Consider the following 12,753-nt stretch of genomic DNA (forward strand, 5'->3'; position numbering starts at 1 on the left):
CTCGATCTGGGGCTCTTCTCTTCCCAGAAGAGAGGTTACGAATGTCATGACTGAGGCTGAGGCCAACCAGAGTCCTGCGCTCGCTGGGGCATCTCTGCCCTACAAGCGCCAGACCCCAGAAATCTAGGCGGGCCCCAGAGCGAGAGGAGGTAAACGTTTTAGGAGGCATAAGGCCCCACTGGCAGGCCCATTAGTTCAGCCGTCCCGGTCACCGACAGTGGCACAGCCCCCTCACCTCAAAAATACTAACAATATGTACTGGGTCAATAGGCTCCCATTCCCTTACTGCGCCCTCGTATATTTGCGCTTCACCAGCATACAACCCCCACCTATAGGGGCAGTGGTTTGCTTTCACGGCCTTAACAGGACTTCATAAAGGGGGAAGAGGCAGAGGAGCCCCTCACAGAGGAAGGCAAACACCACCCCAAGGAGAAAACCTGGGCGTAGTAAGAGAACAAACCCGCTTCCTCCTGAAAGCAGGTAGGTGGTAAGCCTTGTGTTGGTTCAGGACAATGGACCTTCAGCCCCTTGGGCACACAGTAGCCATGTCCAAAGGTCTGGATGGAGCTGGATCAAGGACCCTCCTCCACTCCGAACAGGACACACCAGCCACCCTCATCAATCCTAGGATTATGTGTAGAGATGCTCAACAAGCGAGCAATGAAGAGTAAAGGCACCTAAGATTTCAAGGCAGGTTATTCCGCAGTTCCAAAAAGATTCGGTCAGCGGGGCGATGTTCACGGATCTGGCGTCACAAATCTCTACATAAGTCGGCGGAGTGGCATGCTTCCACGGTAGCTCGATGCGGACTCCTTCCGATGTGGGCCGTCACCACCTCTGCTCGATCTTTCAGGCGCGTATTATCAGTCCCGGTGGCGGAACTTCTCGGTTCTCGGTTTCAGACTGAGAGATCAAGCCTGCCGTTCAAGGTCATGCCGCGGTCTCGGCAATGCGGGGTATTCGCGGCGCTGGACAGAGTAGTTCAACAACTCCGGTCAGGATATCCTAGCGTACACAGGCGATTGGATAATCTGGGCACAACAGTTCTAGAGTGTCAGAGGCTACGACCATAGTGCATCAACTTCCTGGAGTGTTCAGGTTTCAGCTGAACAGAAAAGTCGCCTGACTCCGGGTCCCGGTTTCAGTGGCTGGAGCGCCAGTGGGATCTGTCTTCTCACCACGTTATCTCTCCCTTACTCCAAGAGGAAGGAGATAGCGGCATCTCTCTTGAAATTTCTCAAAAAATTGATAGCATCCACTTCGATCCCGAAAAGGTCATGGAGTCACTTCAATTTGCCACCAAGTGACAGGCCTGCTGTGGCGAAGCTAAAGACATAAACAGGTGTGTGGTCGAGCCAATGTCAGCTCAGAACAGGTCTCCTCCATCCCTGGTCACCAAAAACAAGACTGCGGCCTTGGGCCACGGTCAGGCCTCTCCGTCAGTTCGCTAATTTCCCTCCGGAACTAATTGTCACAGGCGCTTCCCTAAGCGTGGCACAGGATATTCTCAAAGCAAAAGTACCATGAGAGCGTGGTCACAATGTTTCAGCAGTTTCATATGCGGCACCCTGGGAAATATGGCGGTGCCTAACTTTGAAAATCCACCCCCAACTGGATTCATATCAGGCTGGTATTGGACAGCGCGGTGGTAATTCATTGCATCAGCAGCAGGCGGCTCCGTCAGGTCGAGTAAACCAAGTAATGGTTGCTCTTGCCGGCGAGCAGCACGGCTGGCACGCCATAGCTGCACCCACCTAGCGAAGTGCGGGCGTGGTGGCGGATTCCTGTCAGGGCTACTCCGTTGGAAACTGGAGTGAGTCCTGGGCGCGAGAATCTTTCAAATGAGATTTATGGATTCCGGGTCTCCAGAGTGGATCTGTTACATGACAGAGAGGCACAACTAAGCTCCCTGTTATGGCTAGCCTGGACTGACCCTCAGGCGTGCAGCACAGACGCAATGACAATAGGTGGAACAATTGGGAGAAAGATTTATCTGTTTAATAAATTTACTGCTGAAAGTATTACAAACTCCAGGACATTCAAAGGTCAACCAGCCCTAGTAGCCCCTATTGGCAGAAGAGCAATTAGTTCCCTACCTTCAGGAACTGGGATTGCGAGTCTTGATTCCCAAGCCCTTTTGTTGAACAGTACAAACCAAGACTGTGTCAGCTTCCTCAGAATTCAGAATGCCCTAGTTTTATGGACTTTATAAATCTACATGACCAAAAGGGGCAAACGTGACCTATCAAACACTCCTATTTACTTGAATCAGATAAAGAGATTCTACTCTTAGACAGTATGATTCAGCAGTCAAAGTTAACTCCTTCTAAAAATATCTGAAACCAATATCTTGTGACTAATTTAGGTCTCTTTCTTCTAGATCTCGGCTGAAAAAGGCCTCCGTACGCTATTGCCACAGCAAGTCAGCCTGGAAGAAGTGTTTCTATCTTTGACTTTGGAAATCGACATACAGATTCTATTTTCTACATCCATCCCCAGAGCAGTAACAAACCAGGACCAAATATCACGCCACATTCCGGGTCGTGGTTTCTCAATGGCGCGATCATAAGTTAGCATCAGAGATGAATGACTTTCCAATGCTCTTATCACGGATCTATTAAGAAGACCTTATTTCTGATTGAAAACCAGCTAGGTGCACCAGAATCTCAGAGCTGTCATTCTCATAAGTGATAATTTTGTGAACTTCACTCCCTTCGGAGGTCATCACTTCTGATCCTAATTCTGCTTCAAAGCAGACCCACAGACAAGTGGTCTCCTTGGAAGGTGGTGCCCTTCCACAGACCAGTCTTTGTCCAGTTGCCACACTTCAAATGCTACCTTTTTAAACCATGAGTAAGTCGGGTCACTCTTTTGTCAGGAGAAAGGTGTTACTCTTTCTGAATGGTATAAGACAACAAATTCTGTATTTTTATTAAACCAGCCCAGACAGATTCAGTTCCTAAAGTTCACTGATGTGAGGCAGTTTACCACCTCCGTGTTACTCATAATATGGATTTCTCAGAATTTGTCTAAATACAGGGTTAAATCCTCAGTGTTTAACACCACTATTTAAAATCGGCACAAAGAGGCCCTGAATTTTCACTACCATAGCTGCAGGAAGTGTGTACTACATAACCAATCATATCCTTATCCTCCTTTTCCCCCATGCCTACCTCTTACTTTATGTATCCTCTGGTTGATCATGCCTCACTGCCTTGCTCCTCATATTGATATATATTGTGTCTCTGTACAGTGGAAACTGTGTCAGCATGTTCTGATTGTATTTCTTGTGGGGCCTGAAGTTTTATTTGCTCATGTGCCCCAGATACATGTATATACTATTATGTTTTGTTGTAGTTGATTTGATCTCTTCATTGTTTAGCTTAAGTTTACGTGTGTAGCACGGTGCATATACCAGTGCAAGATTTATATGTGCCAGTTGAACCTATCCAATTTTCATTGTGAAATGTTGTGCTTTAGTAGTGTTAAGTGGTTTTGAGGACCCCACTTCCCCGTCGATGCTGGACTTTACCCCTCTTTCGTAATTTAAGTCTTTGATGTGCCTTAGGTTTGAGTGTTGTTCTCGCGTGTAAGATTCCTTCGATAAACTACTTCATGTTTGTTTTTCTTTAGATTACCTTGTTTCTCGTGGTTACCACTGACAACAGCATGATTCTCTGTCACTAAGCTTCACCGCTGACACGGGACTGAACTCAAAGGGATTTTGACAAAGGAAAAATCTATTTCTGAGAAGATCCCGTGTCTTGTGTTCCTCAAACTCACCTATTGCTCCCCCTTTCTTTGCAGTGCCAGGTTAGTGCTGCATGGAGATGAGGTAGGTGGGCGCTATTACTAAGCACGTCCTGGCGAGTACTGGGGTATAGGGGCTGTGGCTCATTTCTATTCAGGGGTTTTGATGAGGAGAGAGATCTGAGTAAGTCTCGTGGTAGTGATCTTTCACTCACCCTTCGTTACTCTGGCGTCTTCCTGGAGAAGGCCTTTCATTCAGGTGTTAACCCAGCTTTCTGAAAACTCTTTTTCTCTGGTATATCTAGCATATTATACCTGATTCTGTTCTATGTGGAATTTCACCGGGTGACACGGGACCTTCTCAGAAATAGATTTTCCTTTGTCAAAATCACTTTTCTTATATATAACACCGTAAGTACATACTGAATCCCAAATTGACGCCAGAGTGGGATATGTGGATTAACTACCCCAAAACATTATGGATGATAATGAGTTAGAGGACAGCAAAATTAGCTTTGGTACAATGCTTGTCGTTCCTTACCGGGTGAGAGAGCTGCTGCAGGTGGATACTGCCTCTGGTCGGCACTGATCTTTACCATGTAGGATGTGGCGAGTTGGCCAGACACACCTCTACGTCAGTGGGTACTTAGCAGCAAGGGATGAACCTAGTGACTAACAAAGTATACAAGAAGCCAGTTGCCCCTGCCCCGTGCACATACTGACCAACTTAATGACCAGAACCAATGAACACGAGCATCACCTACACCACAAAATATACAAACACCACCCATCCATTAAAGCTAAGACTGGTGGGTCTACAAGTACACAGTAAACCCCAGGCTCCCCTTATCAACACCCAAGTTCAAGGCAAAGAGAAAAGGAAGGAAGAAAGGCTTTCTATGCTTCCTCCCCCAACACCATGCCACTACAATTTTCAAAAGTAGTTTCCACATCACGAAGATAATGAGCCATGAAGATAGACTTGCACCTACAGTGAGTCATTTGAAGAACTGATGATAGAGACAGGTTGTGCTTGAAGGCTAAAGACGTGAAGACAGCTCTGATCTCATGAACTTCAGCTTTGATGAACGTGAGAATGGGCCTCAGAGATCAGATCCTTCAAGAAGAAAGAAAAGCCGTTCTTTGATAGGGCACGAGATGGATTCCTAACCGAGTACCACAAATTACTCGTAGGACCTCAAATCTTTTCCATTCTGTGCAAGTAGTACCTCAGTGCTCTCACCGGACACAGAACTCTCTCCTCCTCATCTGGGCCTATAATTTCCATCAGGCTTTTAATAGTGAAGGAATGAGGCCAGGGCTTGGTTGGGTCTTCATTCGTTGCTAAAAAGCCTGGGGTGAAGGAACACAGGCCTCACCTTGGAAAATCCCCACTCTCTTGTCAAGGGCATGCACTTCACTGATACCTTCGGCAGTCGCTAACATCACAAGAAAGAGGGTCTTCCTGGTAAGATCTCGCAACAAAGCAGAACGAAGAGGCTCAAAGCTGGGTCCAGAGAGCCACTTCAAAACTACCTCCAGATTCCAAGAGACGGCCTCTTGCCCCTTGGATTTGGAGGTATCGAAGGATTTAATGAGATCGGACAGGTCTTGATTAGCAGAGAAATCCACATCTCTGTGCTGAAATACTGAACTCAGCATAGCCCTGTATCCTCTGATTGTAGAGGAGGACATGATACATTCGGCAAGGTCTGCTACATAAATCTTAGAAGATGAGATGTCATGTCTTCTACACCAGGCTCTGTAGACTGCCCACTTGGCTTGACAGACTTTGTCAGAAGAGGAGTGCCTACACTTGGCAATAGCCTTTGAAGTTGTTCTTGAAAACCCCTTCTGTCTGAGGAGTTTCCTGACAGTCTGAACCCTGTCAAGGCCAGAGTGGACAATCCTTGGTGGAACCACCTGAAGTGGGTTGTCTGAGCAGACTTGGTTGCTGTGGTAACAGCCTCAGGAAGTCCGTCAGCAGCTTGAAGAGATCCGGGAACCATTCCTGTCGTGGCCAGAACAGGGCCACTAGAGTAATCATGATGTTCATGTGGTTGTGGAACTTGTTGAGGACTTCTCGTATCATGCAGAATGGCGGGAAGGCGTAGAGATCCTTGTTCGACCAGTCTTGTAGTATGGCGTCTGTCGCCCATGCTAGAGGGTTGGTACTGGAGAGCAAAAGACTGGTAGAGGATGATTCTTGGACGTTGCAAGCATATCTACAAGAGGTCTCCCCAACAGCTTCCACAGACCCTTGCACACCTGCGGATGAAGAGTCCACTCTGTGGGGACCACCTGACTGTGACAGCTCAACCAGTCTGCAAGGACGTTGAGCTTGCCCTGGATGAATCATGTCACCTGCTTAGCCTGGTTGTGATCTGCCCATAAAAGGAGGGTTCTCGCTGCTCCACAAAGGGAAAATGAATGAATCGCCCCTTGCTTCTTGATATGTCAGGGCCATAGTATTGTCCAAGTGTACGGTCACTACTTGATTGCGGACTATTGAAGCGCAATGCTGAAGGCCCTGCCGAATTGCAGTCAGCTCCTTGAGGTTGATGTGCCAGTGAATCTGCTCCTGGGACCAAGTTCCTGACACTTCTTGGGTGCCTAGAAGCGCTCCCCAACCCAGATCCGTTACGTCTGCATAGAAGTCTAGGTTGGGGTTCAAAGGAAGAAGGGACTTCCCTTCTGAAAGCCTGCCTTCTGGCTTCCACCACCAGAGATCCTCCTTGATTTCTTGAGATATCGAAAAGACAAATGTGTCTAGATGAGCTTTCCTGTCCCAGATGGCCTGCAGATAAAGCTGAAGAGTTCTCATATGTAGCCTTCCTAGGGAAACAAACTGCTCAATGGAGGCTAAGGTACCTAGAAGGCCTATCCATTGGTTTGCCGAACAGGTTTGCCGGGTGAGGAACTCATCCCCTTTCTCCAAGCATGACTAAACTCTTTTGGGTGATGGAAAAACCTGAAAACTCTGGGAGTTTATCATCATCCCCAAATAGAGAATCGTCTGTTATGGAACCAGCTGGGACTTCTGAAGGTTCATTGGCAGACCCAACTCTTCTGATACACGAAAGGTCTTCAGAAGGTCCTCCAGGCACCTCTCCTTCAACGGTGATCGAAGGAGCCAATTGTCTAAGAAGAGGGAGATGTTTATCCCCATCAGATGAAGCCACTTGGACAGTGGAGCAAGGACTCAGGTGAACACTTGCGGAGCGGTCGAAATTGGTACACTCTTGCGAAACACAAAAAGTAGATATTTCTTGGATTCCGGATGTATAGGGATGTGGGAATAAGCAGCTTGCGTGTCTATGGTAGTCATCCAGTCACCCCGTTGAATGTTAGACATGACAGAGTGGCTTATTTCCATCTTAAATTTTGTATTTTCGATAAAAAAAAAAAAAAATTCGAGGAGCTTAAGTCCAGTGCTGGCCTCCAACCCCATGATGCCTTGGGGACTATGAAGAGATGGTTGTAAAATCTGTCCGACTGGACTTCGACTTCCTCGATGGCTGTTTTCATGAGGAGGGCTGACACTTCATTGGAGAGGGCCGAATACTTCTTGGATCCTACTGAGTAGGTGGTCAATGTGATAGGCATGTTGACTAATGGGGGCTTCTCCCTGAATAGGATGGAATAGCCCTGTTTCAGCACTGACACAATCCACTGCTCCGCTCCTCTTGTGCTCCACCTCTCCCAGTAATGGGGGAGCCTGGCTCCTACTGGCGCATGGAGGAAAGGATCCTTACCTCTGAGCAGCATGCTTGGGAGAGGGCTTCTTAAAAGGTCGGGACGAGAAGCGCAGGTTTGTCCTAGGCCTAGACTGAGCTCTAGGTCTGCCACCTCGAAAGGACAGAGGCTGAAGTGGAGAGGGGCTCTGGTAGCAGTCGATGGAGACTCCTTGGGATGTCTAGACGAGCGAGCTAAAAGGTCTTGTGTACTTTTCTTCTGAAGTTTCAAAGAAACCTCACTGACAGTAGACTGAAGGAAGAGGTGCTGGCGATTGAGAGGAGAACACAATGGGGCAGACTTCTGAGAAGCCGTGACACGCTTCATAGTAAATGAGCACCAGACCTCTCTCTTCTTCAAAACTCCAATCACGTAGAATGAGACTAACTCTTGAGAGCCATCTCTGATGCCCCTATCTGTGCATGACAGGACATTCAGCCAATCAGACGAGACTGCCTCAGGGAGTGAAGAGCAATTCTTAATCTTGTGGGCTAAGGCCCCCATCGACCAGTCTAAAAAGCTAAAAACTTTATAGAGATCCTGAACACATTCTTAAAAAGGTGGTCGAGTCTGTAGGGGAGAATATCACCTTAACGGCGGCAAAGACCAAGCTCCTAGATGAGTCAGTAAGTCCTGAGAAGTCACCCGGGGAGGAGGCAGCCACTCCCAGTGACTGAGCTTCTCCAGTCTCGTATGAAGAATACCTCCAGCGCCCAAGATGAGAGGGAGGATAGCTGAAGAAAGACTTCCCCTGCTTTCTCTTCTCCGAGAGCCAGATGATTGAGAGCCTTCCTAGCGGAAGATGAAAGCACCATCTGCGGTAACCTGGAGGAGTTGGTAGGCTTGTCACTGATGAAAAACGTCAAAGCCAGGGAGGTCGGGGCCAGAGGCAAGAAGAATCCCAGAAAGTTCTACAGCAAGTACGTCAATAAAGCTGCATAAGCTGTCGGAGGGGAGCCCTGATCCACTTCACCAATTTCACCTTCACCCTCCGACGAAACGGGATAGAAGCAAATCTTGATGGGCCTGGGACAAAAAAAAGGAGGCTCTCTCTCAAGCAAATTTAACATGTCCGCCAGCTGACGCTGAATGGGAGCTAGTAATGGGTCTGTTGTGTCTGCAGAAGGCGTTTGAGCTGGAGTCTTGGGTGCTGAAGGCCGCATGTGCGATGACGGGAGCTCAGGCTTAACTAGAAGAATGGGTGCTAAAGGGCGGATGGGCGGTAACGGGCGCTCAGGTGCTAGTGGGAGCTTGGGCGCTAACGGCCAGTAATGGGTGCTTGGAAATTACCGAGCGTTTGGGTGTTGCTGGGAGATCCATTGCTTTTGGGAGCTCAGGCAATACTGGGCGCTCATGAGACGACAAGAAGCGTCTTGGAGCAGATGAACGCATGGCCTCACACACAGGATACACTGGAGAGAAGCATTCTTGGGAATCCCAGAAACTACAAGAAGGATGCTTCAGGGGCTCCCTAAATTTCTTGTAAGGCACTGGAGGGGAGTGGACTGTGTCCGCTGCAGGCATTTTCAGTGGCTGCGAGTCATCACTGAAGCTCCAGCGGCACCTATTCTTGGGGCTGGAAGCCTCGGAACTTGAGGAAAGCCAACTCACTTCTGAGACCTGGGAAGTTGCAACAGGTCCAACTGAGGCAACGACTGCCCGTGGGTAGACCCCACCAACCTCCCTTGGGCCTCTTGGGCCTCTGGTATGACTGCTCCCAGGTGTAGGGGAGTACGCCAGTGACCTTTGCCAAGTAGCGTTAGTGGGACGAGCAGCCGCCACCTCCACTGACACTTCACTAACACTAGCACTTTTTTCAACTTTGTCCATAAGGACATGCACTGAAGCTCCCAACTGGGTCACATTATCCACAATTAACCCCATTTTGACATCAAAATTACGTACGAGTTTTGACTCGAGGCTGGCAAGGAGACCGGGTTCGGAAGCAAGGGAGCTGGGTAAAGGAGTCCACTGAAAAGTCGGAGAATTGGGAACATGGGACACAGCAAGAGCAGGTAAAGGTAAAGCAGCAATATCATCATCAGCAGAACTAACTACTGTCATGCTATCTACTGTCTGTACTACTGTCATGCTATCTACTGTCTGTCTTTTGGCTCTAGCGGTAGCCTTATATTTCCTGTCTCTGTCTAATTTTGCTAAATGAGACCCCAAAACCTTCCATTTTCTAGCATCCCACTTTGAACATTCATCACATGTTTAATCAACTGAACGCTCTTGTCCCCTACATTCTACGTACATAGAGTGAGAGTCATATTTCTCTTTAGTGACCCTAGTATTGCAGCCTTTGCTGCAACAGCATAGGCTACCAGCTAGCAGAGCTAGAGTCCCACATACTAGGTTAGGCCTAAGTCTAAGAAGTCAACAATCGAGTTATAATGTAAGTCAAATTGAGGAAAAAGGGTCCTAGATTGAAAGTTAACAGTCTCACTAAGAAAGAACCTAACAAATATAAAAGCCGCAGGCTACCAGTACTTCACCCAAAGAAGAACCTCAAAAGGGAAAGCGACAAAAGCCAAATTTTAAGCTGACTGCTCACAAATGAATCACTGTCGGAGCCGGCAGAAAAACAACTGAATCACACTGTTGAAATCATTCCTCTCATATCCTGAAAGTGGGTGGGGACTAGTCATCTACACCGACACTAGCGCTACCACAAATATCACAGTTTTTTAAAGTAAATTGTATTTTTCCTAACTATACAAACCTGGGGTCCTTTACATTAGGAATTACTTTCAGCGAAGCTGGAAACGGCCGTTGAACTTTCGAACAACGTGGTTAGGCAGTTAACTACCGTCGGGAGGCGGGAGTCCTGCCTGCCTGGATGTAAACATTCCAATTGGCCTTTCGGCCAAGGCGTCACATTGAGGGGTGGCATGAGGTGGGCATGAAGGACTTAAACCTAGCGTCAGGGACTGATGGATTCCGAGTCTTTGCTATGAAGTCCGGGATGAAATTGAGCGTAACTGATCCCCATCCCCTGAAGTGTTTAACATCAAAAGAATGTCCATGAAGTTCACAAACTCCTTGCCAATCCCAGGGAAGCGGGAAGATGGTCTTGAAAGTCAGATCTCTGTCTGACAACTCTCATAAAGGCCCGTACGATGCATGAGTCAGGCTCCTTAGAACGAGAGTCACATCCCATGCAGGGGGCCTGAGGTCCCTGGGTGGGCAAGACCTCTCGAAAATTCTCATCAATAGAGATATCTCGAAAGAAGAAGAGATATCCACCCCTTTCAGCTGCAAGACTAGGCCGAGTGCGACTCTATAGCCTTTTACGGCTGAAACGGAGAGAAGCTTCTCTCAGCGAAGAATGATGAGGAAAGACCGCGACCTGCTGAACAGTAGCTCAGACCGGAGAGATACCCCGTCCACAACACAAACCACAGAAGATGGACCACTTTCCCTGGTAAACTGCTGCAGAGGACTGACTGAGGTATCCAGCCACCTCCATTGTTGTGACACGCAAAAAGCCTCTTGCTCGCAGGAGATGGACTGCACTGCCAGGTGATACTACTTGACGTGGGGCTGACACAGCAGGTTGGGCCAGGGAGGAATCTCTCTCGGTGCCTCGGAAAGAAGAGTTAGGACGTCGGGATACCAAACAGCCTGAGGCCATTTGGGAGCCACCAGAATCATCCTGAGATTCAGGGTGTTCACCACTTGGCTGATCACCCTAAGAACCAGGCAAAACATAGGAAAGGTGTAGACACTGAAAGTGTCCCATGGATGTTGGAACGCGTCCTCCGCAGCCGCCCATAGGTCCGGCATGACTGAACAGAAGACCTGAAGTTTTCCGTTGTGCCGGGTGGCGAACAGATCGATGACGGGATGCCTCCACAGGTCGAACAATCTTTCTGCAATGCCTGGGTGAAGGGACCACTCCGTCCCAATCACCTGATTCTGGCGGCTGAGCTTGTCTGCCACTACATTCCTCTTGCCTAGGATGTACCTGGCTGACAGCTCTACTGAGTGAGCCAGAGCCCACTCGTGCACCTGCACTGTCAACTGGTGAAGTGGGAGAGACGCTAGGCCACCCTGCTTGTTGACATATGCCACGACTGTGGTGTTGTTGCTCATCAACACCATGGAGTGTCCCATCACTCAATCCTGGGACTCTTGGAGAGCCAGGAAGGCTGCCTTGAGCTCCAGGATGTTGATGTGAAGGTGCTTGTCGTCTCGGTGCTACACCCTAAAAGTCAGCAACTCTTCCAAGTGTGCACCCCATCCCTCGGTCGATGTGCCTGAGAACAGAAGCATGTCCGGAAGGGGAGTATGTAGGCATACTCCTATTAAGAGGTTCCTGTTGTCCATCCACCAGTCTGAGTCCTCTCTCACCTCCTTGGAGAGAGGGATGGGAAGGGACTTGGGGTCTCGAGACTGGGACCAGAACTCCTTCAGTTTCCACGGCAGGGACTGAAGGTGTAGACGCCCATGAGGGACCAGCTTCTCCAATAACGACACGTGACCGATGGCGACTTGCCACTGCCGAGCTGGCTGTTCCTGTCGAGACAGAAACAGCTGTGCTGCCTTCCTGAACCTCCTGATACGAGAGTCCAAGGGGAAGACTCTTGCTGCTACTGTATCTATCAACATGCCCAGGTATTTTATCCTCTGCTTGGGGGTGAGATCCAACTTCTCGAGATTTACTACGATCCCAAGATTGTGGAAAAACTTGAGGAGCCAGTCCAAGTCCTGTAGCAACTGCGAGCAGGAGCTCGCCAGGACTAGCCAGTCGTTGAGATACCTCAACAGGCATATCCTGTGCAAATGGGCCCAAGCTGAAACCAAGGTGAACACTCTCGTGAACACCTGAGAAGTGGTCGAGAGCCCGAAACAGAGTGCCCTGAATTGGAAGAATGTCTCCCCAAGGATAAAGCAAAGTACTTGCAAGAGGGTGGATGAAAGGGTATCTGAAAATACGCATCCTTCAAATCCACTGTAACAATGAAGTCGTTCTCCCTGATGGAGGTGAGCACGGAGCGCGCCGTCTCCATTGTGAACCGAGTCTGGTGAACGAAACGGTTCAGGGGAGAGAGATCTATGACTGGTCTCCAACCCTCGAGGCCTTTTTTCACGAGAAAGATATGGCTGTAAAAGCCTGGGAACCAATCTGACACGACTTCTACAGCACCCTTGGTCAGCATGGCTTGCACTTCATGCATTAGTGTGAGATTCAGCAATGTAGGTACAGAGACAGACTGGAGAGACGGTGAGGGGTGGCCGAGACTTGAAGGGGAGTAGATATCC

At 48.7% G+C, this 12,753-nt stretch overlaps 1 protein-coding gene across 1 annotated transcript in view; it reads right to left on the reverse strand.

Annotated features, from left to right (window-relative positions):
* LOC136831091 (probable E3 ubiquitin-protein ligase HERC1) overlaps window positions 1–12,753 on the reverse strand; it is an 801,341-nt gene that overhangs the window by 772,783 nt on the left and 15,805 nt on the right. The gene's annotated exons all lie outside the window — the stretch shown is intronic.

The sequence above is a fragment of the Macrobrachium rosenbergii genome, chromosome 48, assembly GCF_040412425.1.
Source record: "Macrobrachium rosenbergii isolate ZJJX-2024 chromosome 48, ASM4041242v1, whole genome shotgun sequence".
NCBI classification, from domain to species: domain Eukaryota; kingdom Metazoa; phylum Arthropoda; class Malacostraca; order Decapoda; family Palaemonidae; genus Macrobrachium; species Macrobrachium rosenbergii.